This window comes from Phyllostomus discolor, chromosome 1, assembly GCF_004126475.2.
Source record: "Phyllostomus discolor isolate MPI-MPIP mPhyDis1 chromosome 1, mPhyDis1.pri.v3, whole genome shotgun sequence".
NCBI classification, from domain to species: domain Eukaryota; kingdom Metazoa; phylum Chordata; class Mammalia; order Chiroptera; family Phyllostomidae; genus Phyllostomus; species Phyllostomus discolor.
This window is the reverse complement of record NC_040903.2, coordinates 152147239-152172069: the sequence shown is the minus strand read 5'-3', so window position 1 is coordinate 152172069 and position 24831 is coordinate 152147239. Positions and strand designations below refer to the sequence as shown.

The window sequence follows — 24831 nt, the reverse complement described above, 5'->3', positions numbered from 1 at the left end:
CCTGGGGAGGAGAAAGAAAGTTGTTTCATGGGCAGCTCAGTAAGTATCCCAGGGCTGGGCAGAGTACAAGGACTTATAAAATAAAAGAGGAAGGGCTTTTTGATTCGTGTCTGGCTCCCCTAAACCCTGAGCAATCTGTTCCTGTTTAAAACAAAAAGCAAAACATGTTTCCTCAAACTGGTTTAAGAGAATAGTGATGACTAAGGCAGTGTATTTATTTTAGCTGTCGCAGGAGTCACGGCTTCCTAGATTAAAGAAAATTCTTCTGTATTTTTGAAAATACTGTGGTTCCCTTCCTAAGAACGCTTGAAAATAATTTTTTTTTTGTTATTTTGGACATTAAACTATCAAGGGGGAAGTTCTCAATTCTGAAACTTTTCCTTGTTCATAAAGATTGGAAGTTTGTTGAGAAGAGAATAGGTCTACATAAATGGTTGAGTAAGGCTAAAAAAGTTAATAAGGGACAAAAAGAAATTATATTTATTCAATCAGTGAATAATTATTAAGTACCTATTACATACCACACAAACGGTGAATATAATTCTGGGTTAAAAAAGCTGAACAAGATGTTCCTGACTCTTCATGTTTCTTAACATAGGGGGCTGCAGATACGTACACGCATTGTCACAGTACATAATGATAAAGACTGTGACAGAAGAACAAGCTGGTATAAGAGAGGACTCAGAGACCCAAAGATGAGCAGAATTTAACCCAATGAACAGAGCTGAAGATGGAAAGAATGTTCTAGGCAGAGGGAACAGCATATTAAGGCTTAGAAATAAAGAATGGAATGGGTTTGAGGAATGAAACTCATTTTGGTGTATCTGGATCACAAATGTGGCAGGAAGAACAGCTGGAGATGAGGCTGGCAGGATACCCATTCTTTCTTTCAGCAGCTTGACGCTGGCAAGGTGTGGATTTAGGACTGAGAGGAAGGTAGAACACCCTGGAAATGTTGGGCCTAAGCCATGTGATCCAACCAAATCTTGCCAAAAGAAATGTGTAACATGTTTCCTTTTTTCCCATTTTGCTGTTGTTTCATGTGTGAATCATTTCCACAGGCAACTCAGGGGATGCTTGATGGAATTAGAGTTAGGTATTCCTCAATTCATTTGCTAAATATCAGATCCTAATCTCCAGTCTCAGTTGCTGGGATGTTGGCATCCTTGGCTGGTGGAACCCACTGTTTAATGCATCAACTAATAGATGGAAGATGAGGGGATCATGACAGGAATGGGTCCTAGACACAAGGGCTTCCCAAGCACTTAGCTGGTGATGAGTAACCATCAATCCTCTTTGACTTGGTTGTATGAATTGAGGTATGAGGAGGCAAATACAAGAAGAATAGATCTATGAATGATGACCTAACTCAAATGCTGACTAGAACCACTGGACAAATGGCCATCGTAATATGTACTACCTTAAAAATGTAGCCATGGGCTTGTTTCCATTAAAAATACAGTTCTGTATTCTTCCTAGAACACTTATGAATAGTCATCTTAAAAATAGTCATGCCATCAGAGAATTAAAAAAACTTCAGAGATGATTTGGTTCAACATCTTTACTCTGGAGATGAAGACTCTGTACCAGACAGGTGAGGTGGTGCACCCAGCCCAGCTCCTGCCTCAGGGCTCGCTGCTCCCTCTGTCTTCTTGTTATTCAGGACTCTGCTGAATTCCCTAATTAGAACAGCTTCTAACCAATTTTTCTTAATATCCTTCCTTGTTTTATTGCACATACATTTTCTCTAGTATTTTATTTTCTTGTTTATTGACTGTTTCTTTCACTAGCATTTAAGTAAGTATTTGTCTTAATCATTGCTGCATCCTCAGCATTTGAAACAGTGCCAGGAACATGAAAGGACTCAATACATAAATTTTTAAAATTTATGAATAAATGAAAAGTAGAACTAGGGTCTGCTAGGTCATTGCCCCTTTCATTACTCTAGTGCTTCTCAGATTTTAATGTGCATAAGAATCACCTGCAGATTTATTAAAATGCAAATTTGATTGAGAATGTTTTGAATTCTGAGATTCTGCATTTGGATGCTTATGACTGAGGTCCATGGACCGAATTTCAAGTACTGTACCGCAGCTGTGCTCCTGAAGCAAAAGTCCAGCTCACTGTTGCCAGGAATATTTTATAGTCTACTTCAATACATATGGTTTAGTTTTATTTTTTCTAAACAAGAAGTAGGGGGTTAAGCTGCATTTTGTCAAGATCTTATTATAAAAATTTTCAAACAAAGAAGTGCTGAATTAACATTTTGAGTTCCTTCAAATATATTCCGATAAGTGGAATCTCTGGGTAAAAGGCAGATCCATTTTTAATTTTTTGAGATATCTCCCTACTGCTTCCCATACTGGCTGCACCAATCCTCATTCCCACCAAGAGTGCAAAAAGGTTTCCCTTTCTCTACAACCTTGCCAGCACATGTTCATTGCAGCATTATGTATCATTGCCAAGATAATGAGTCAGCCCAAGTGTCCATCAGTCGATGAGTGGATAAAACAACTATGGGACATTTACACAATGGAATACTATACAGACATAAAAAGAAGAAAGTTTTACCTGTTGTGACACTATGGATGGATCTACAGAACATTGTGCTAAGTGAAAATAGCCCGTCAGAGAAAGACAAATACCATAGGATTTCACTCATACGTGGAATCTAATGAACAAACTGAAGTAACAAGGAAAATGGGGACAGTCTTATAGATAGAGAACAGGAGGCAGTTAGGGGTTGGAGGGGCCAGGTTATGTGGTGGAGGGATTGAGCAAAAAGGAAAAGGGATTCATGGACATGGAAAACAGTGTGGTGATTGCTGCGGGGAGGGGGATATAAGGGAACTAATGGTAATGGAAAAAATATAGTAAAGACTAAATTAAAAAAACTAACCAATAAAATTAGCTTTTATCATTAAAAAAAGTTGAAAGATTTTTACTGTGAACCTACCGCCTTGACTACACCATTAACATTGTACTACCCTTGCTTTTCACATTTTGATTCAATTATCATCATTACAGCCAACCTCAATCTATATTGTATTTTGATACATCCCAAAGTGAGTTGCAAGCAGCAATGCATTTCTTCCAAAATACTTTTCAGTTGCGTTTAAAAATGTGACTGCCTTTCTGGTTGTTGACCAAACTGCGAAGGCTACTCAGGAGGCCTATTCAGCTGGCCCCATCTGTCACTTTTCCTACCCACATTCTCGTACCCACATTCTGGCCTTTTCTTGACAGAGAACCTGAAGTTAGTGCTCCTGGAAATGTTAGATACATCCCATGTCTTTTGATGGCATCCTGTTATGATTTTAAGCCCAAATCAAGTTTGCCTACGGGGGATAATTTAAATATTCTGCAAAGGACAGAAAAGAAGGAAACAATAATTTATTTTGGCTCCTGGCATTTTTGATAAAACTGTATAAAAGCTGTGAAGTTGAGATATTCCTTTTAGACTAACAGTTTCTTGAGGGCGAGAAGCATTTCTTAATAATCATTATATCCCCAGTGCCCGGTACAGTCTCTAGTACACAATAAATGCTGTGTTTGCTGAAAGGGTGATTGAATAAAGGTATGAACATTCACAATGGAATAGCAACTTCCCTACTTGATCTTTGATTGTCGGTGTCAGCCCCTTCCAGCCCCATCCCTGTCTAGAGCACATTTGCTAACCCTCCATACTATTGATATTTTGGGCCAGACCATTCTTTGTTGTGGGGAGCTGTCCCTTGTATTGTCAGATGCTTAGCAGCATCCCAGGGCTTTATTAGCTACATGCCAATGGCAATCTTTCCAGTCATGCTCATCAGAAATGTCTCCAGACATTGTCAAATGTCACTTGGGGCACAAAACTGCCTGTGTTTGAGAATCACTGAGTTAATAGAAACTGAAACCTCACGACTTGAGGATAGCTCTGCTCAACTTCTGAGCTGATGGGAATCAAGCCTGAATACATATTAAGAGTCAGAAAAACATTTTTATTCCCTAGGATACACGTTGGAATTGAGAAATGGTCCATGGCCTATATGCTTAAAATGCCCTGGCCGAACCCTGAGTGTCCTCCCTAGTTCAGGATTTTCTCCTAGGCCCCATTGTGTGTACTCAGCCTTTATGTCTGGCTTTTGCCTTGGGTTCTGATCTGTACTCTAGTCTACTTGTATTCTGGGATTCAAGCACAGTCTTAACCCCTGATTCTTTGACTGAGGAGCTAGTTCCTTGTCAGCTTTCCCTGTGGGTTGATCTTGCTCACAGCACAAGTGTCATTGTTGCCTGAGTTGCTATTTAAATCTGGAGGTTCTCCATTGCTTCTTGGCCTTTTGGCTGAGATCAAATATAAATCTTCATCATCTTGGGGCTCTCACTGTGCAGCTGCTTTGACTGTGCATTACTGCTGCCTAATGATTCCTGTTGGGATTCTCTGTTCTCAGACAGGTCCATGGATATTGGCACTACCTTGGATCTGGACTTGAGTTTTCTGGATTCCTTGGGATAAGGTAATTGGCACCACTGGCCACCTTCCTTTGGGGCTAGCCCTACTTTTAGCTTAGTTTCCCTTGCCTGAGGACAATCATTTCTGGCCTCTTATCCTTTGTTTACCAGTTCACTCAAAGTTCTGATGGTTGGCCTTGACAGTTAATTTCCTCCGTCCACGTTAATCTCTCCCCTTCATGGACTAAATGTTCAACAACTTGAGGATGAGCTTTCAGCCTGTTTGACTTTTCTGGTCCTGTTAATCAGATTCTCTCGCCCTCAGAGACACTTCTTTTGTCTACTGCTCCTGACTGCAGAGAGCTGCTAAAGAAAGACTCATAATTAAACCCGAAGGGCCTACAAAAATACTTATATTTCCTCCTTGGTCATTGTACGTCAGCTCTGTTTTTGTTCTTCCTCTATTGCTTACCTAACTCCATTCCCTGATGGTTTTTTCAAAATTTCAATATATTTTTCAATATATTTCTTTCTCTATAACCTCCCCCCACCCCCAAGCTTTTGTTCTTTACCATAGCAGAAATGCTGGCAAACTCACCTTTCTTTAGCAAGATTAAGGCTATTTTTCATCTTCACCTTAACATATCCATTTGTTTTTAATCTACATTTGTTTCTTTCTTCCAGGCTCAGCTAAAAAATGCTCTTTCTTTTCTCTAACTTATAAATTGTTCTTTCTGGACTTCCTAACCAGGTTGAGAATCTGTATTTGTTTGACTTAGAATTGTTCCTTTATATACTTGTGGGCAAAGTCCAATTACATCTTGCTTTGCCTCACCCCGAGTTGATAAAATGGAATCCCTTTCCCTTCTACAAACTCTCCTTTTCATTTTGCTGTGAAGGAGGAAAGAAACACAATGTATTATATTTTTTAATCCAGATGCCAGTAATATTTTGGCCTTCTCCCCCCACCCCCCATGATACCCTGGGCATATAGCACACATTTAAATACTAAAATTACTCATCAATGAATAGATTAAAGTAGTGCATGACTCTTGTTCAGCTCTAGTTATCTCCCCCTCTCAGAGAACAACCATATTCCTGGCATAGTTCATTTGTCTGGCTAATTATCTCCATGCCTGATTTACCTTAAAGCTTTTTTTCCCCCTTTAATCAGTCATCAGTTTTTTTTTTTTTTTTGGTACTTATGATTAGAAACTGTTTAGCCCACAAAAGGGCCCTTCTTGTGAAATCAGTTTTCACCAATTAGCTCTTATAAAACAGTTCTTAAGAAATTGGTAGAAACTTTATTTTTGCAGCCACCCCCAGAACATCAGTGTGGGTTTGCTTACAGTGAGCAAATATTCAGCTTCTCAACTGAAGAGGCCTTTTAATTCACAATATTTCCAGTAATTTTTCTTTGAGTGAATCATTCCTGTTTAGCTGCTTGGGCAGGACTCAGTGGTGGAGGGCTGATTTTTCCACATTTCTGGGTGAGCCAGTTAACCCCTCGTGATCCCAATGGTGTTGCACTGGTCCCTGCTGCTCCCCTGATACTCACGACCCTCCATTGCTGCAGTAGAAAATGGACTGAACATGGATTTTGATGTGATATGTGAGATATTTCTAATGTTTTAGGATAGTAATGTGGAATAGCATTAAGTATACTTTACTGAAATTCATGAAATTTTGTGTTTAGTCTTGAATATGACAATAGCTTGAACTGGAATTATCCTTAATCTCCATATCTCAAGTTTATCTTCTCAAAAATGAAGTTTCTTTTAAATTAAACACTTTGTGGTTCCTGTAATGAAGTTCATTTTATGGACTTTTTTTAGTCCCCATTGTTTCATAATTTCACTATGATGGACCTTGCCAAGTTGTTTTCAGGGTGGGCTACAGACCCTACCAATTTGGAGACAGCGGTCTTAGAGTTTTTCATATCATCTGAGCATCAGAATTTTAGATGTGCACACCCAAAATCTTATACCATGAAAGCACATAGAGGTTAGGTCTAGAGAATCTAGTTTGTACAGAAGATAAGATTAAAGGCAGCTTTGGAGAGGCAATATTTGAGAGAAAATTGGCTGCAAATTTTCCTGAATTGAAGAGATGTGAATCCTTAGATGGAAAGTGCATTTCAAGATTCAAGTGGCTTGAATAAAGCTGCCTCAGAGCAGAACTACAGAATATCAAGAATAAAGAGAAAATCTCAAAGACTACCTAATCCTTAAAAAGATTACCAAGAGAATTAGATTGCCACTAGGCTTCTCATCTGCAATCACAGATTTGAGGACATTGAAGGAGTCATCTTCAAAGTTCTGAGGGAAAATAACCCACAACCCACAATCTTATTCCCATAAGTGGGTCTACAAGGGTAAGGGGAGACTAAAGACATTTTCAGACACATGTTCCACCCACACAGCCTTTCTAAAGAGCATAAAGGCAAGAATACTCAGAGGGGGCAGGAGAAGTGTAACAAGTAACAGTGAGCACAGAAGTTGAAAGATGTAGGTAAATTTAAAAAGAGCAGTTGGACCAGTAAAAACAATAATACCATCTTATGTGAAATTATAAGGAACAAAAGCTAGATAACTTTATGGGAGTGGCAAATGTTCATATACTCTAGGGTCATTGTCTTGCTTGTTTGGAGGAGAGAGGCACTAAAAATTTAGACTTTGCTAGGAAAACATATAGCAAAGTACATGTACTTAAGAAAACCACCAGAAGGATAGGAATATCACTTATAGCTTCCACGCCAACATAGAAACACCTATATTCTAACTGAAGACAGAAAAGGAAAGAGAAAACAAGACCACTAGAAACAAACAAAATGAATAAAATAAGTCTAAATATATAAAGAATAATTATTGCTGAACATATATTAAATTATAATCATGGGTTCTATGGAGTTTTGGATTATTCTAGACTTCCTGGAGGGTTGGCAGCGTGAGAGGAGGTGGCAAGGATGTGGAAACAATCTGAAATACCAGGATTATCAGAGCTGGTTTACTCTCATAACCAGTTGTCAGGTCAAAGTTGAAAACTTCCTTTCTTTAATATTATTTACAACATAACTCACACAGATTTCCAGGGTTTGTGTGTGTGTGTGTGTGTGTGTGTGTGTGTGTGTGTGTAGAAACTAGAAAATAGCTTATATAACAACCATTTTCATTTACTACTGAAAAGAAGAAAAAAATACCCCTGCATTGCCTCTACAACACCTAGAACCTGGTGTCTGATTCCACTCCCCAGATGGCATCTTCTAATGGAGCTCATTAAGGACAGCCCATAGGTTAAGACAGCAAATAGTATGCTGCAATTTTAGAGATTGTTTTCTGTGTTTACTGTAATTATAGAGGTATTTAAAACATTTGCATTTTGCCACTGGGAGAAGAAAAAGGATTTGGGGCAATCAGTTGTTATGGACACATCTCGAAGTTAAATTGAACCTCTGTTTAGTTTGCCTGTGGCAAAGTCTGACTTCAAAAAGAGCCTGGGTTTTTGGAAGTTGGATACTTATAAATATTCTACATTCAGTTGCTTAAGTTCCTCAACCAGCCACTGGCCTTCAAAACCCAGGAAATCAATAAATTTTGCTTTGTATTTATGATGAGGCTTAAATTCTCAGTTTAATTATCTAAGTTGTTTGCTTAATTAGCAGCTATCCCCTTCTTTAGGAATTATAGTACATCAAAAACATTTTTTTTAAGCCTGAAATGCTTGAACTTAAATTTACATTTTTGTTCTCAAGTCAAATTCTGGGTCACTCGAGTTATGAGTGTTACTACTGTTAGGAATCCCCCAGTCTAGCTTTCCTTGTGTGGAGGGTGGTGACACTGAGGGTCAAAGAGGAAATGTGACTTTCCCAAGTCCACAGGACTTCATCAGTGACCAAGATTTGGCCTAAAACCTAAATAATGTGTGAGTTGTCTCTTCACAACATGTCCGAAGGAGAGTGACCATTTCACCATTTAGGCACAACAGTTGTTTTATTATTTTAGCTTTTAATAAACACTATTTTAATGGGAACCACATCCTAATACTAAACAAAAAGTATCGGTAAAATTCAGTGAACTAGCTCATTGATTAGTTTTTGTGAAATGTTGGTGCTGCTGTCTACACTGGCCAAATTGTAAGAGAAAAATCATTTAGAATATCTCTGGATTCAGTCAATTCTAAGTAATAATGTATAAAATAGTATTTTGTTATTATTTAAAAATTATAGAATATTTCATACATATACAAAGTTTTGATAAGAATTTAATAGATGCTCTTATTTCTATCACAACATTTAATATATCTTTAATTCAAACTTATGGCTTTTAGTTTTATCTATGTTAATATGTTAATATACATATAAATTATGATGTAAAATAATAGTAGCATTATTTATATAATAGTTGTAGTATTCAATTATATAATTTATTTTTGTATTCCCCAAAGATAATATGTAGTTTTCCCCAATTTATTTTTGCTTTCAGAAGAAGTTAACATCCTTACTCACCCTTCTTAGTATATATAGGAAAATTTTGTCTAGTACATATAACTAGAAGCAGAAGAGCTGGCTCAAAATTTTTTCTCCAGTTTTATCAGATATTGCTCAACGTACCAATTTTTCCTCCCACCAGCACAGGCAAGAGCTCCTGCCTCTACCATCCTCACATATTCTTGGAATTATCAACTTTAAAATATTTATCAGTTTTATGAGAGGGAATTGGTATCTCAGTTTTAATTTACACTTCTTTTGTTACTGCGCTAAGGGATATTTTTATATGTTTTATTACATTTGGCTTTCCTCCTGTATAAATTGTCTGGCCATAGGCTTATTCAATTTTCTACTGAGTTTTTAAAAAAATTAATTTGTCAACATTATTTATATATCCTGGGCACCTGTTTTTTTAATTTGTTATATACATTGCAAGTGCATTTTCCCAGTACATTGTTCAACTTTTTTGGTTTGTTTATGATTTGTTCTTAAATATAGAAGTTTAAAATTTTTATGAAGTCATATATATCAATCTTTTTTCTAATTTTTTAAATTTTATTTTACCATTACAGTTGATAATGTTATTTTATATTAGTTTCAGATATAGAGCATAGTGGTTAGACAATCATATAATTTACAAAGATGTCCCCCTGATATTTCAAGTACCCACCTGGTATCATAGACAGTTATTACAATATTATTGATTCTATTCCTTATAGCTGTACTTTACACCCTATGGCTATTTTGTGACTTCTAATCCATACTTCTTAATCCCTTCATCTTTTTTTTTAATTTTAATTATTGTTCAAGTACAGTTTTCTGCCTTTTACTCCCATCCCAGCCCACCCCCTCAGCCCTCCCCACCTCCCTTCCATTTTTACTCCCCCACTAGTTTATGTCCATGTGTCCTTTATACTTGTTCCTGTAAACCCTTCCTCCTTTCCCTTGAAATTCCCTCCCCTCTCCCCTCTGGTCACTGTCAGCCTGTTCTCTATTTCAGTGTCTTTAGTTATATTTTGCTTGTTTGTTTGTTTTGTTGTTTAGGTTCCTGCTAAAGGTGAGACCATATGGTATTTGTCTTTCACCACCTGGCTTATTTTACTTAGCATAATGCTTTCCAGTTCCATTCATGCTGTTGTAAAAGGTAGGAGCTCCTTCTTTCTTTCTGCTGCATAGAACTCCATTGTGTAAAAGTACCATAGTTTTTTTTTTAATTGTTTTAATCATTGTTCAAGTACAGTTTTCTCCCTTTTACTTCCATTCCAGCCTACCCACCCATCCCTCCCCACTTCCCTCCTATTACCACCCTCCCCCTAGTTTTTGTCCATGTGTCCTTTAAATTTGCTCCTGTAAACCCTACCCATTCTCCCCTGAAATTCCCTCTTCTCTCCCCTTTGGTCACTTTCAGCCTGTCCTGTATTTCAGTGTCTTTGGTTTTATTTGCTTGTTTCTTTGTTTTGTTGTTTAGGTTCCTGTTAAAGGTGAGATCATATGGTATTTGTCTTTCACTGCCTGGCTTGTTTCGCTTAGCATAAAGCTTTCCAGCTCCATCCATGATGTTGCAAAGGGTAGGGACTCCTTTCTTTCTGCTGCATAGAATTCCATTGTGTAAATGTACCATAGTTTTTTGATCCATTCATTTACTGATGGGCACTTAGGTTGCTTCCAGCAATTGGCCGCGATGTAAATTGTGCTGCTATGAACATTGGGGTGCATAGGTTCTTTTGGACTGGTGTTTCAGGGCTCTTAAGATATAATCCTAGAAGTAGAATTGCTGGGTCAAAAGGCAGATCCATTTTTAGTTTTCTGAGAAAATTACATACTGTTTTCCATAGTGGTTGTACCAGTCTGCAATCCCACCAGCAGTGCACTAGGGTTCCCTTTTCTCCACAACCTCTCCAACATTTGTTGTTTGTTGCTCTGTTTATGATGGCCATTCTGACTGGTGTGAAGTGGTATCTCACTGTGGTTTTAATTTGCATCTCTTTGATAGCTAGTGACACTTAGCATCTTTTTATGTGTCTCTAGATCCTATCAATCTTTTTAAAAGGCTTATCCTTTTCTTATCTTATTTGCAAAAACTTTTTTATTTTCTCCAATACTTTCTTCTGAAAGTTAAAACTCTGTTTTGTTTTTCTTATTTAGGTCTTTAATTCATCTGGAAAATAATTTTACACATGATGGAGATAATTCTAATATTACAGTTTTCCATATGGATAAAACATTTTTTCTTGTACTGTTTATTTAATGGTCTATCATTTCACTTTGTCAAATACAGAGTTTCCCTATATATGTGGGTATTTTCCTGGGCTCTCTATTCTGTTCCATTAATCTGTTTATTCATCCCTGCAAATACCACAGTTTAATTATTATAGATTTATAATAAGTCTTGACAGTTAGTGGGACATTATGACTCCTTTGTCTTTTCTTCTTCTATTCAAAATTGTCTTACTCATTTTAGCTTTTTATCATTCCATATAAAATTAAGAATCAGCTTCATAACAATGCTTTTGGAATTTTTTAAAAAAAGATTTTACTTATTTTTAGAGAGAGGGGAGGGAAAGGAGAAAGAGAGGGAGATAAACATTGATGTGTGAAGGAAACATCGGTTGCTTCTCTCATGCCTCCAACCTGGGACTTGGCCTGCAACTCAGGCATGTGCCTTGCCAGGGAATCGAACTGCGATCTTCTGGTTTGCAGGATGATGATCAACCCACTGAACCACAACAGCCAGGGTGCTCTTGCGATTTTGATTACATTGAATTTACAGGTTAACTTGGAGAAAATTACCACTTTTATGATAGTGAATTTTCTTCACAAAATGGTACCTTTTTCATTTATTTAAATCTTTTCTTATGCCCTTGAGATACTAAAATATTCCATATAAGCATCTTAAACATATTTGGTTAGATGTACACTTAGGACTTTTTGTCCCTGCACTGACTGAATAAATTTTTTTAGAATAAAAAGAGCTTATATTTTCTAATTGATTGCTGCTAGCACATGGAAATGTTGCTAATTTTTTTGTATAGTGTATTGTCTATCTAGAGACATGTTTATTAATTCTAAGGATTTTGTTTGCACCTTTCCTATCGCTATATCTACTTTATTTTCTTGTTTTGTTGAACTGTATAGGTAATCCAATAAAATGCTTTTAAAAAGCCAGGAATAATAGGCATTCATATCTTATTTCTTTTTTTATTTGTTTCTTGAAATTTCTTTTTTATTGAATTTATTAGGGTGGCATAGGCTAATAAAATTAATTTCCGACTAGATAGGGATACTTCTGTTGCTTTGTCATTAAGTATTGCTTAATGTCTTTTCAGTAGATGTTATTTATTAGTTTAAGAAACTTCCCTTCAATTCCTAGTTTGTTATATATTTTTTTCATGCAGTGGACTTATTGGAAGCCTCCTAAATTGTTGCAACTATAGATTTAAATTTACCTTTTTTTTTTAAACTAATGGTATGTAGGGAGCATGTTGTAGACTAAAAACATGATAGCTGCTGACTTAGACTTTAGAATCAGGAGAACCTAATTGCTAAAAAGTTTCTGTTTAATAAATGCTCAGAATGTCAGGTCAGTGCGTGTAGGCTTCGGACACAGTAGTTTTGAAGAAACAGGTATATCAGTCTAGTGAAGTCAAAACACCTGGTGGATCATATAGGCTGTGGGCTGATGAAAAGTAGTTGATGCTACTCACAAATATGTGTGTGCAAGACACACATACTTAATACACTGGGATTATAAAAGTCTTCAAAGTTCTTGTACAAATAGCTTGGATTAACTAGTTTGTTTAAATCCCAAAGCTGTGTGGTATTATTACTTCTAAATAGAGGCTAGGCTGCAGCTAGTGAGGAAACCCTCTGCGTGTGCACATGGGCCTTGCTCCAGACTGCTAGGGAAATCATCAGCGTTTCCCACAGCTGCTCTCCTTCATTATGTAGTGGAAACACACATTAAAGCGTCTTTCCAACTCACTGTTCCAGGTGTGTTCCCCACTTCAGAATGCCCACCAAGACGGTCCTTGACATCAAATAAATTCAATTCTACAAACGTTATAGACAGCTTGGTTTGTGAAATGCATTGTGGGTGTCCTCATGTGACATATAAGGATGAAGAATTCTGAAAGACTTTACAACCTGATTGTAGCAGGGAGCCCGTGGAGACTACATTTGAATTTTTTGAGGGTAGAGCACTGCTATTTTGAGGTTGAATTGAGTTTTGGTTTATAAAGCAAGTAGCAGGAATTAGCCTTTAGGGGAACCTTTTTCTTTGTCTTGGGAGTGATTATTTTGCTTTTAGTCATGTAGATTTAAATCATGGACCTCCCTACCTACTCTCTGGGGAGCTCTGAATTCCATGAATTAATGTAAATGTACTTGCTTTCGACTAGATGGTAAGATAATTTTTAAGAATGTAAATTGAATGTACTAGCACAATTGTATACCAGTAGAATTAATAATTTTTTTTCCCTTTGAAATCCAAATGGAGGTTGCCTAATGGACAGAAATGGATTTTTCTTTGAGTATTTGATTGTGCTTGCAAAAAACTGCTAGCTGTTTATGAGTGGTTTCCTTTTTTTTTTTCTGTGCACACAGCTAGACTATATTTCCTAGCTTTCCTTACAATTAGTTGTGATGATGTGATTGGTTCTTGTTAAAAATATGTCACTGGAAGTGATGTGTGGCACTCACAGGGCAAGACTGTAAAGAAGTGGATAGGCTTCCATTGTCTCTTTCTCTGTCTCCTTGGCGGATGCAGTTGATGAAGAGTCTTAAGCATGATAGACCCAGGATGAAAGAAGTCTGGGTACCTGAATTGCCTCTAAATGGAACACTCCCGCAGACATGGAACATTATCTTTAAACATTAAATAAAAAGAAGATAAACTATTTTGTTGAAATTTTTTATCTTTAAAAAAATTATTTTTATTGTTGTTCAACTATAGTTGCCTCCTTCCCTCCCCTGCATTGCTCTCCCCTGCCTTGCCCACCTGCCCCCTACATTCAATCCTCTCCACCCTCCACTCTTGTCCTTGTCCGTGGGTCCTTTATACATATGTTCCTTGAAATTGTTCATCTTACTTGTTATAGCAGGTCATATTATCCAAATAAAATAATGTTCTGGTCTAAGCACTGCTTCACAGCAAACTGGGGACTGGACTTCTGTCACATAAACAGATATGCTCCTCTCTCCACTTGATATGTGAGGACATGTGTGAAAAGGATCTGAAGTTGATATGGCAGAACAACACATGTGCTGAACTATTGATATTTCACACATGGCATTTTTTTGAGACAGAATAATTCAGACATTAGAAGATTTTAGAATATAATCATTGATTAATTTCTTTGGTCTCTGAGGTTGAGACACACGCAGCAGGTGAGGAGTAGAATCTTTCTCAAGGGAATCCATGACTCTACTATCAATCATTCAGGGATAAGAAAGTGAATCATAGATTAGGAAAGCTGGGATTTAGTTAGAACTGGGTTTGTGGGGTGGAAAGATCTGAAGATTTTTATTGGGGGCTGCTGGGCTTGACCACCCAATGGAGCCCTGAGGTTTTAGGTTGAGTTTAGCTTTTTGGGTTCTATGACTGGGTTATTTTTTAAAATTTTATTTTATTATGGGAAGAACACTTAACATGAGATCTACTCTGTCAACAGATTTTTAAGTGTACAATAGAGTATTGCTGCCTGTAGGCATAATGTTGTGCAACTGATCTCCAGAACTCACTCATCTCACATACCTGAAATTTTATACCGTTGATGATCAATTCTCCCTTTTCCCCTCTTCCCAGCCCCTGACAACCACCACTTTACTCTTTATTTATATGAGTCCAACTATTTCAGATACCTTATATAAATGGAACTGTCTGTACCTATCCTCTGTAATTGGCTCATTATACCTAGAATAATGTCCTCAAGTTTTACCCATGTTTCACAGATTGCAGGATTTCCTTCTTCTTTTAAGGCTAAATAACATTCCATTGTATGTCTATACCACATTTTTTAATCCATTCATTCATCAGTGGACATTTAGGTTGGTTTCACTTCTTGACTATTGTGAATAGTGCCATATAAACATGGGAGTGTTAATATCTTTTTGAGATTTTGATTTCAATTCTTGGGATAAACACCCAGAAGTAGGATTGCTGGATTGTACGGCAGTTCTATTTTTATTTTTATTTTTATTTTTATTTTTGAGGAAACTACTGTTTTTAATAGTAGGTGATACCATTTTGCTTTCCCACCAATATTGTAAAAGGGTTATAATTTCTTCACATCCTTGCCAACACTTACTGCCTTTTTAAAAAAATCCTTACTTGAAGATATGCTTTTCTAAAATTAATTTTTCAGAGAGAAAGGAAGGGAGAGAAAGAGAAAGAGAAACACTTATGTGAAAAACATTTATTGGTTGCCTCCTGGAGGTGTCCCAACTAGGGATTGAAATCGCAGCCTAGATATCTGTTCCAGTTGGGAATCAAACCCACAGTCTTTCCGTGTAGGGGACAAGGCTCCAACCAGCTGAGCCACTCATGGGTTGTCTTCCACTTTTTGATAGTAGTCATCCTAACAGGTATGAGGTAGTAACTCATTGTAGTTTTAATTTGCATTTCCCTGATGATTAATGACATTGAGCATTTCTCCCATACCTGTTGGCTATTTGCATAACTTCTTTGCATATGGCTAGATGTTCTAATAGCCACATTGTGTAATAGTTACACCATTCTGTAAACTTTCACTGAAATATTTTTGAAAGTCACAAACTGGCTTCAGGTATAAATATGGAGAATTAAGGAGAGGAATGTCTACTTCCCAAGGTGCCACTGGGGGGCTGGGGATTGGTGGCAGTTCAGCTGCAGTGGATGGGGGTGCTCACTAAAGTGGTGTGTGCACAGGGTCATCCAGAGCAGGGGCAAAGTGTAATGTTAAGAAGGCTGGAGTGGAAGGAAATTGGGGCTCTTTCTTCAGAGGATATGTGAGGCAGTACTCTGAGAACTCTTAGAAATAACTGGGGGAGGCTCTAAGAAGGTTCTTTTCCTAAAATAGGCCAATGGGACCTGTATAATTATCATTTGGATATGAACAGTGTATTTTTATTTTGTAGTCATAGACTGGTGAAAATGTTGAAATATGGATGACATATTTAAGTTTGATATGGTTCATTTTTGCTGTGCGTATCAGGACTTTCTCCTAGTCACACCTATTAATGGGAGTTTAAATAGACAATAATGGACAGTGAGTTTGCCACCATCTCTATCATACAATATATTTTATGGTAAGGTGGCTGTGCAGGCTCAAGTATCAGATTTGACCAGAGACAATTGGCTAACACTGAAGAAAGAGATAAACACAATAGCAAAGCCATTCACTGGAGGAAGTTAAGATACCTACTTGTCCAATATTTACATAATTATTGATTTTAAAAAATTTATTGGTGCCATTTTTGTTTGTCTTCTCTATTTGTCTGCATCTACAGTTTATTTTTTTCCCTTGACTTTGTTGAAATTGGTTGGGATTTTTGTTCTATGTTTAATTGTGTTTCATTTCTATGTTATATATATATATATATGCTCTATTATCTGTTATTTTAGTCATTACTCTTAGAATTTAAAGATGTACATTTAACAAAGTCTAAGGTGAGTGGTTATTTTACCTAACTCCCAAATGATATGAGGATCTTCATATATGTGAACTAAAATTACCCTCCTCTTATCTTACATGTAACTGTGTCTAGTGCCTTAGCTATGTCTATTTTTTTATATTTCATGAAATAGATATTACTTTTTTATACTTTCAATACTAGTTTAGATTTATCATAGGTTTGTTCATTTCTTCAGTTACAATTTTTGGATTTGAGACCATTTATGATCATTTATTTCCTATTAGAATACATCCTTTAGATGTTCATTTAGTAGGATCTTTGGATGGTAAATTTCTTCAGTTTTTGTTTATCTAAATGTTTTTATTTAATTTTCATTCTCAAGAATAGTTTTTCCAGGTATAAAATTCTAAGTTTGAAATTATTTCCTCTCACAATTTTGAAGATATTAATACACTATCTTCTGGCTAAGAAGTTAGTTTTTAGTCTAACTCATGTTACTTTATAAGTAATTAATTAGTTTTTTTCCCCTTTGACTGCTTTTAAGATTTTGTCTTTGCCTACAATTTGTCTTATGTATGGATTTTTTTTCATTTGCTATTCATTGGACTCAAAGAAATTGTATCTTTAATTAATTCTGGAAATTACTCAGACTTCCTGTCTTTCACTTTCATCACCCTTCCATTCCCTTGTATTCTCTTTTTGGAACTTTAATTAGGTATATGTTGGAGCTCCTTGTTATAGCTTTTGAGTTTATTAACGTCTCTTGGTATCTCTGAACTGAATTCTGAGTACTATCTTTGGATATATTTTCCAGAAATAAATCTCTCTTCAGTTATGTCCAAACCACTGTTTAATTTATCTAGGAGACTTTTAAAATTAAAAAAACTGACTTTATTTTCTTAGATTTGCATAAAAATAAAAAATACACTACAGAGAATTCTCATTCATTCTGAATGTAGTTTCTCCTATTAATGACTTACATTGGTATAGTATATTTATTATAATTAATGAACTAATAATGATATACTATTATCAATTAGATATATTATTTGTAGTTCTCTAATTTTTACCTAATGCCCTCTTTCTGTTCTAGGGTGCTATCCAGGGTACCATATCAAATTTAGTTGTCACATTTGCTTAGGTTCCTGTTGACTGTGACGATTGCTTAGACTTTCCTTGTTTGATGGTGACCATAACAGTTTTGAGATGTACTAGTCATGTGTTTTGTAAAATGTCCCTCTATTAAGATTTTTCTGAAGCTTTTCTCCTGACTAGACTGGAGTTATGGGTTTTTGGGAGGATGACACACTACTTCCTCCCAAAGAGCCATTTCTTATCATATAATATCAAGGGTACATACTATCAGTATGACTCATCATTGATGTTGACCTTGATCACCTGGCTGAGGTAATCTTTGACAGATTTACAGTCTTCTCCATTGTAAAGTTACTTGCCATCCAACTCCTTTTTATACTGTCCTCTTTGGAAGAAAGTTGCTATGTGCAGCCCACAACTAAGGAGTTGGTTGTGTCTACCTCCTTGACAATGGAATATGCAATACATTACTTGGAATTTTTCTTTATGGGAGATTTGTTTCTTTTCCCCCATTGACTTATTGATTTAATTACTTATTTATATCAGTATAGACTTGTGGATATTTATTTTATACTTTGAGTTATAGTCCAATGTTACTTAATTTTAGTGCTCCAACTATTTCAACTTCAGCCATTGGAAGTTCTTTCAGTTGACTCCTATGTCCCTGTGTCACTGGGATTTTATTTTTTTGCACCTTTTTACTGTCTGTCAGTACAAGATTCTCTAAGCCCATTTTGTATATTTCCTTAATTCCTAGACTCAAACATTTCTCCAAGGAGGACTTCTAGTTTCTTTTATTGGAGAATGGTATTAAAAAACAAGACATAACTGATCATTAGTGATCACTGAGTTTGAATGACATTTTTTATACTTTAAGTATATCTGTGATTTTTAAAATTGACTTTTACTTTTTTTGGTTTTTGTTTTTTTTCTTTTTTTGGTCATATAAACACAGGTGTTAGTTTTTTTTAGACTCTGGAACATGGCAGCCAGCACACTCTACTGCTCCAGCTGCACCTCACTGGGCTGGAGATTCATCTTGTTCTCATCCTCATCCTCACTCAGTTCCATCTCCTCTAGGTTATCCTGCTGTGTCAGCTTGGCCAGCTCCTCCCAGGATGCAACCCTTCTCAAGAACAAGATCTTTGGGCCTGTGGGGTCTGGCAGCCCTTGCCCTTGCCCCATGCTGCTCAGCCTGCTGCTCCAGAGGCTTCCTGCCATTTATGCCTCTCTGCCCCTGGGCAAGGCGGGCCATGGCGTCCATGGTGCTGCCCACACCTTGAGCATCTACAGGGCCGTGAAGTTGACCTGCATGTTGTACGTGGCCTGAATGCTACAGAAGATCTGCAGCATCTCCTGGATGTTGTCCTTGTATCCATGCTGGACCTCGAAACTTCCACATCTGCTAGAAGGCCCCAGCTGTCCAAGTTTCTAGATCTGAGAGCAGAAGCTGTAGATTGCTTGGGCACAGTTCATCTTTCCCAGTTTACACTCCATGTCCGCAAATCACAAGCACATCCTCTGGGTGTGCTTGTCTGACAATACCTCTAGGGCAATCTGGTAAATGTCAGAGGTATAGGAGACTCCATGGATATCGGCCTCCCTCCCACTTGATGTAATTATCGCATAGGTCCTACTGCTGGGTGGACTCTACCGCTGGAGTGACCACCAGAGACACCACAGTGGAGTTCCTGCTGGGCCAACTCCTCCTCCAACAGTGCATGCAGCAGGTGCAGAGTCTTTGCATGTTTTCCATCAGCACCTGCTCAAAGAGGTCCTGTGTGCGCATGTAGACACGCGCGTTCCAGCTTGCCGCCCTCTAGCGGGCAATGAATTTGGTGAGGTAGGTGTGCATATGTTGGACACATTGGGCCACTTGAGCAGCGAGATGGCGCACTTGTGTGCCTTAAAAGTTTTGAAGTGCTTGTGCTCTTCCAGGAACTTGGCGTAGTTGATGGCAGTTGGGGGGACGGGGTGGGAATCCATAGAAGCAGGAGCAGGATATGGTCATACAAGCGCTGGTGGACTGAAAGGTGCCAAGACTTCTCTTTAGGTTAGCGAGCATGAACCACACCTTCAATGACTTGTACACATGATTCTGCACGGACTCTGAGCCACTGAAGTACTTGGCTGGGCCAGTGGGCAGCGTTGTTGCCTTCGGCAGCAGCCACAGCCCTGGTCATGATTCTTGTGTTGGGGATCCAGCTCATCCTGCTCGCACAACACGCTTGCTAGTCTATCCATCTGCTTAAAGCTCCCCTTGGTGGCCTTCTCCAAGATGATGCAGGCATCATCTAATGGCCCGTCGTCCTCATAAAACTTGGCAAACATGACCTACAGTGCCTGGGGTTTCTTACGTAGTCTCAGAGGGATCCACCGTCTTCACAGACTCAGTGTACACTGTCAGTGATCTCTGGGGGGTGGTTTGGTGCAAGGCCAAAAGCTTGTACCACTTAGCAAGTGGTGCCGGTTTGGCACAGCAAGATACTGTTGAGGAGGAGGGGCTGCTGGCTGATGAGCTGGTCCGAGTGGGCCAGGTCCACGTCATCCTCCTCCTCTGGCTTCAGCTCTGAGGTGATCTCCATCTAATCAGTGATCGTGTTTTCCTCTGACTGTGCATAGCTATTGAATACCTGGGTGAACTTCCACACTGTCATCACCACCGATGGACTCCTCTACACCTCCCCCACCAACCCCCCCTCCCCACACCTGCCCAGCCTTCTCAGATGTAGTAGAGGGTCAGCAAACAGCAAAGCTGCCCCACTGTTGAGCTACAGCTCCTTTTCCATGTTCTGGGAGGTGAGGTAGCAGAGCTCGTGCTACTGGTAGTTGGACTTGTGGGCCTTGGCCAATGAGTGCTCGTTTTTCACTACAGCGCCAGGCACCATGCAGCCTGGTCCAGCCGGTCACTCATTATAAGATACTTTGTGCATTCAAGGCTCAGCTTGAGGAAGTGCCAGTAGCCCCACACAGCTCAGGTGTGAACACAGGAACAGGGGCCAAGTACAAAAGTGCTGTGTGATGGGCAGTATCTGGAGCGCACAGTAGAAAGTGCGGCCAAATGTGTGTACGTGTGTGTGAGACGTGGCCCTGGTCCATTGGGAATTGATGATAATCTAGCCACAGATGTGGTATTTTGTGCATGAACACAAAGGCCCTCTCATGGCAGTAGTTGACATCTTCGCACGGAGAGTCAGTCAAATGGTGTTGCTACACCGGTGTGTTGCGTGGGTCACCGGCCAGCAGTGACCACGGAACGCTGTGGATGGTTCGCCGAAAAACACGCGAGAAACAAACATACACAGAGACAACCAGGTCCTGTGGGGAAGTGGGGACAGAATGGCCACCCCCCCTAGTGGGGAGGGCCCTGATTTACCGTCCATACATGCTTTTATTGGGCTCATTTTGCATAATAATTCAGGTAAAGTACAGTACTTATCAGGGGGAAGTAAGGAACTATAGAAAACAAGGAACTCTGCTGGTCTATTGAGTCAGGGTCAAAGAGCTGTAAGACTTTGAGGAACAAACTTCCTCCTTGGACCCCTCTCATTTAACCGAGAGCATTCTAAACAAAGAAGGTTTCACAGTAATTTACATGTTCTTTCTTAGGCCTGATCACCCAGGGAATCCGCCCCTTTTCAGCACAGAGCTGCACCACCCTGTCAGTGTTCCAGGCTTAGCACGGGAACTAAGGCAATAAGATTTTCTCCCAGACGATGAGAACTCAGGCTATGTCAAAGCCGAGGAGTGAGGGTCCATCACCCCCTTTTGCTGCAGCCCCTAAGTCCTTCTTTTGGGGGCCTCCCAAAGTGATCGTGCCTGCCTTAGGTCGTTCCCCCCCGTGGGGAATCTTACCCGTCTTTGGCTAACCGACCAAGCTTTTTGGGGTTCAGCAGCAGAAGCAGCATTCCTGCCAGGGAGATAAGCTTTTGTCTCCTTGCTGGCTTACGGTTCCAAGGGCGTTCCCTTAGCCTTAGCCTAGGCAGGGGTTTCAGCTTCTGATACCAGTCAGGGCGGTTCCCAACACCGGTGCCTGGTGCACCTTCAGAGAATGGAACTGGAGTTTGTAGCTACTCAACAGCAGCTTCAGCACCTGCTCATACAGGTAATTGAGTCTGGGCTTCCGGCTCCCTGGTTTGAACTGTATGTAGTGGAGCCAGCATTTGACAGAGAACTGGTTCCCCAAGACTTCTTCCTCATCTGCGAGGTTCTGTTCTTCCAAGATGAGGTCTGGTTGCTCTGGCCGAGAGTTGCATCACCACCATCATTTTCCTGGCTTGCGAACTACAGGTTCAGTCGCATTGTGACTTTTAGTTTTTTATAGTCTTTTCTCTTTTTTATATTCCAATTCCTTTCAATTTTTTAAAAACAAATATATCTTTTATGATCCATATCTAATTCCAATGCCTGAAATGGTTGGAGGTCTAGTTTGTGTGTGTGTGTGTGTGTGTGTGTGTGTGTGTGTTTGTTTCTGTGAATTTTGCTCATGGTGGCTTGTTTCCTTATCAGTACATTACATTTAAAAAATTATGTATTAATATCTGTTATTCCTCTTATGCACAGAAACTCTGAGGCTGAGGCTGAGGCTGAGGGTGTATTCTCTCAAAGAAGACTATTAATTGCTTCTACCAAAGAGATGCCTGAGGGGCTCTATGGACCTTATAGCACTTTAAATTATAGTGCTAAGCTTTTAGATTTTAAGTTTCATTATCAAGTGAAAGCTTAATTTCTCCAGGTTGTACATTCTCCAGAGAGATCTTTCTCTTGCAATATCCATATAAATCTATGGTTTTTGAGTCCAGGTTTTATATCAAGGTGTCTTCAGTCTATAATTCTGCTCTCATAGTATTGAAGAGTGTTCCTAGTCCTACTATGTACTGAAGTGATTAGTCATGGAGCTCCCAGCGTAGTGTTAAAGCACAGGCCTTATAGCCAGACTACCTGGATTCCAATTTTGGCTTTCTATTTGCTCAGCTTTATGACCTTAACCACCTTGCACCTTCATTCCCTCATCCACAGAATTGGAGTAATTATAACCTGCTTCATTGGATTAATAAGGGATTGGATACTTAGCACATAGCAAGTCCATTTTGTTGGCATCTGCATATGATATTAGGGCAGCTGGAAAACTTCAGTTCTCCCTTAACTTCCTGGACTTGTGTTTTATGTCTGGCCTCAGCAAATTTCTCTTTGTTGTAGGCTCATATATTCATTTAAAATAGTTGTAACAGTCAGGATTTAGGGTTCAGAGAAGCATAATATAGGTAAGTAGAAAGCAATAGCAAGAGAGACGTTTTTTGTGGTTGTTTTGTAGGGATTTGACCTTAAGCAACTGTACAATAGAAGCTGGTTGAGAAGTTTCTATAATCTTAGATCTTGTCTTTGCTAGGGCTTGAAGTGCACAGGGCAGGCAAGGGAAGAGGGATGTAAAGAGAGAGAGGCTGCAAGAACAACTTGAAACTTGCAAGCACAAGTAAGAGCCTATGAGAATGGACTGAAGACCCTCTTCTTTTGGTAGTATGGGTGTTCTGCAGGTACCAGGGTGCTTTGTCACAGAGCTAAACACACACAGCTGGCCCAGGAGTCAGAGAAGGTGAAGGAAAATATAGGAAGCATCAAGGTAGAGTAGTCAGTATAGTTGTTTCCTCAAGCCTAGGGTAAGCCAGCAGATAAGCAACATGTATGAGTTATAAAATGGTTGATACCTCACTCCCCTCTCCAAATATCTCTTGTGACTTACTCTTAACTGGAATTACACAAGATAGGGAATTATGGGAAATATAGGTCAGCTTAGCCAAGTTGACATTTTACAAAGTCACCACAATAGTATTTTAAATATTTTGTGAGTCACTGCCAGATGTTATGTAGGGGGAGAATTTCAGGATCCCTATATTCACCTTGTTGGTTGATATGGAATTCTTGACTACAAGCTTTGTGAGGACAAGAAAATATCTTTAATTGCTTTCTTTTGCACTCCGATGCCTAGCACATTAACTTTTAAATAGTAGCATCTTAATATATATTGCTGAATAAATGAATGAGTATGATATTCTAGATATCATGGTAAGAGCCAGGGATACAAAACTAAGACATATTCTTTTCTTTCCTCATGGAATGTGGAGTCTACTTAGATAAGACATATAAAGATACATACATTAGAAATATTTATACATATACACAACCTTTGCCAACGTATGGTGAACAATTAAAATTTAGTGTAAAAACAATTTGTTATATTATTAAAATGTGGCTAAAATAATTTTTAATATAAAAATATAGTTTTTTTAAATTTAGGATAGGAAAGACAGATTTAGTAAGAAGTATTATACATTCAAATTAGAAAAAAGGTTTTGGAATGAAAATTTTTGATTCTTCAAATTTCTCATAGAGGAGAATAATAATTGTGGCAGAGTGGCTGGATGGTCACCAAACCTGTTTTCTCTCTCTCTTGTTTTTTTCTGGGCCCACTTGAAGACTACAGTTCCCAACTTTTCTTACAATTAAGCATTGTCATATGTCTAGCAATAGCATGGAAGCATACATGATGTACATCACTTCCAGATCTGGCCGATATGAACCTCCTATATGTGATCTTCCATATACCCTTCTGTAGCTCCGTGTAGATGAGTATGACAACTTCACAAGTTATATGTAGAAGATATCTGGGAAATCATGTACTGCTGACTATGAGACTGAAAGATCCTGAGTGTCTGAGCTATCATTTAGAGGAAAGTTAGCATATAATCAGGAAGACTTGCCACCCATACTAGGTCATTCATTGAGAAAAAGATATAAATTTTTATTGTTGAAGCCACTGACATTTTGGGGTTTTTGAAACAGCAATGCATGTCATTCTACCTAATACAAAGATTTATGATGAGATATAAGAAATGTGGCTGCAGCATATACATAAATGATATATAATATACATATTTTACATATATAATAAGTGGCTATGCTGAGAAATACATTAAAATAAAAAGCAAAGTATATTGCTTGTCATCATATATGATGTTCAAATTAATAGCAAACTTGATTTTCCAATATTTCTCTTCAATAGCCTACCTATTGCATTTAATCTATTTCATGAAACCTTGTATGAATGTGTTACAACAGATTGGAAAACCTCTACAAATGCATTGTTTCCTAAGCCTGTGAAGTTCATTGGATCCAGATTCAGAAAACCAAGAATCTGAAGATGAATG

General features: G+C 38.4%; 1 pseudogene; it reads right to left on the bottom strand.

Moving 5' to 3' along the window:
* Positions 1-5860: 5860 nt before the first annotated feature.
* LOC114492236 overlaps positions 5861-24831 on the bottom strand; it is a 78266-nt pseudogene continuing 59295 nt past the window's right edge.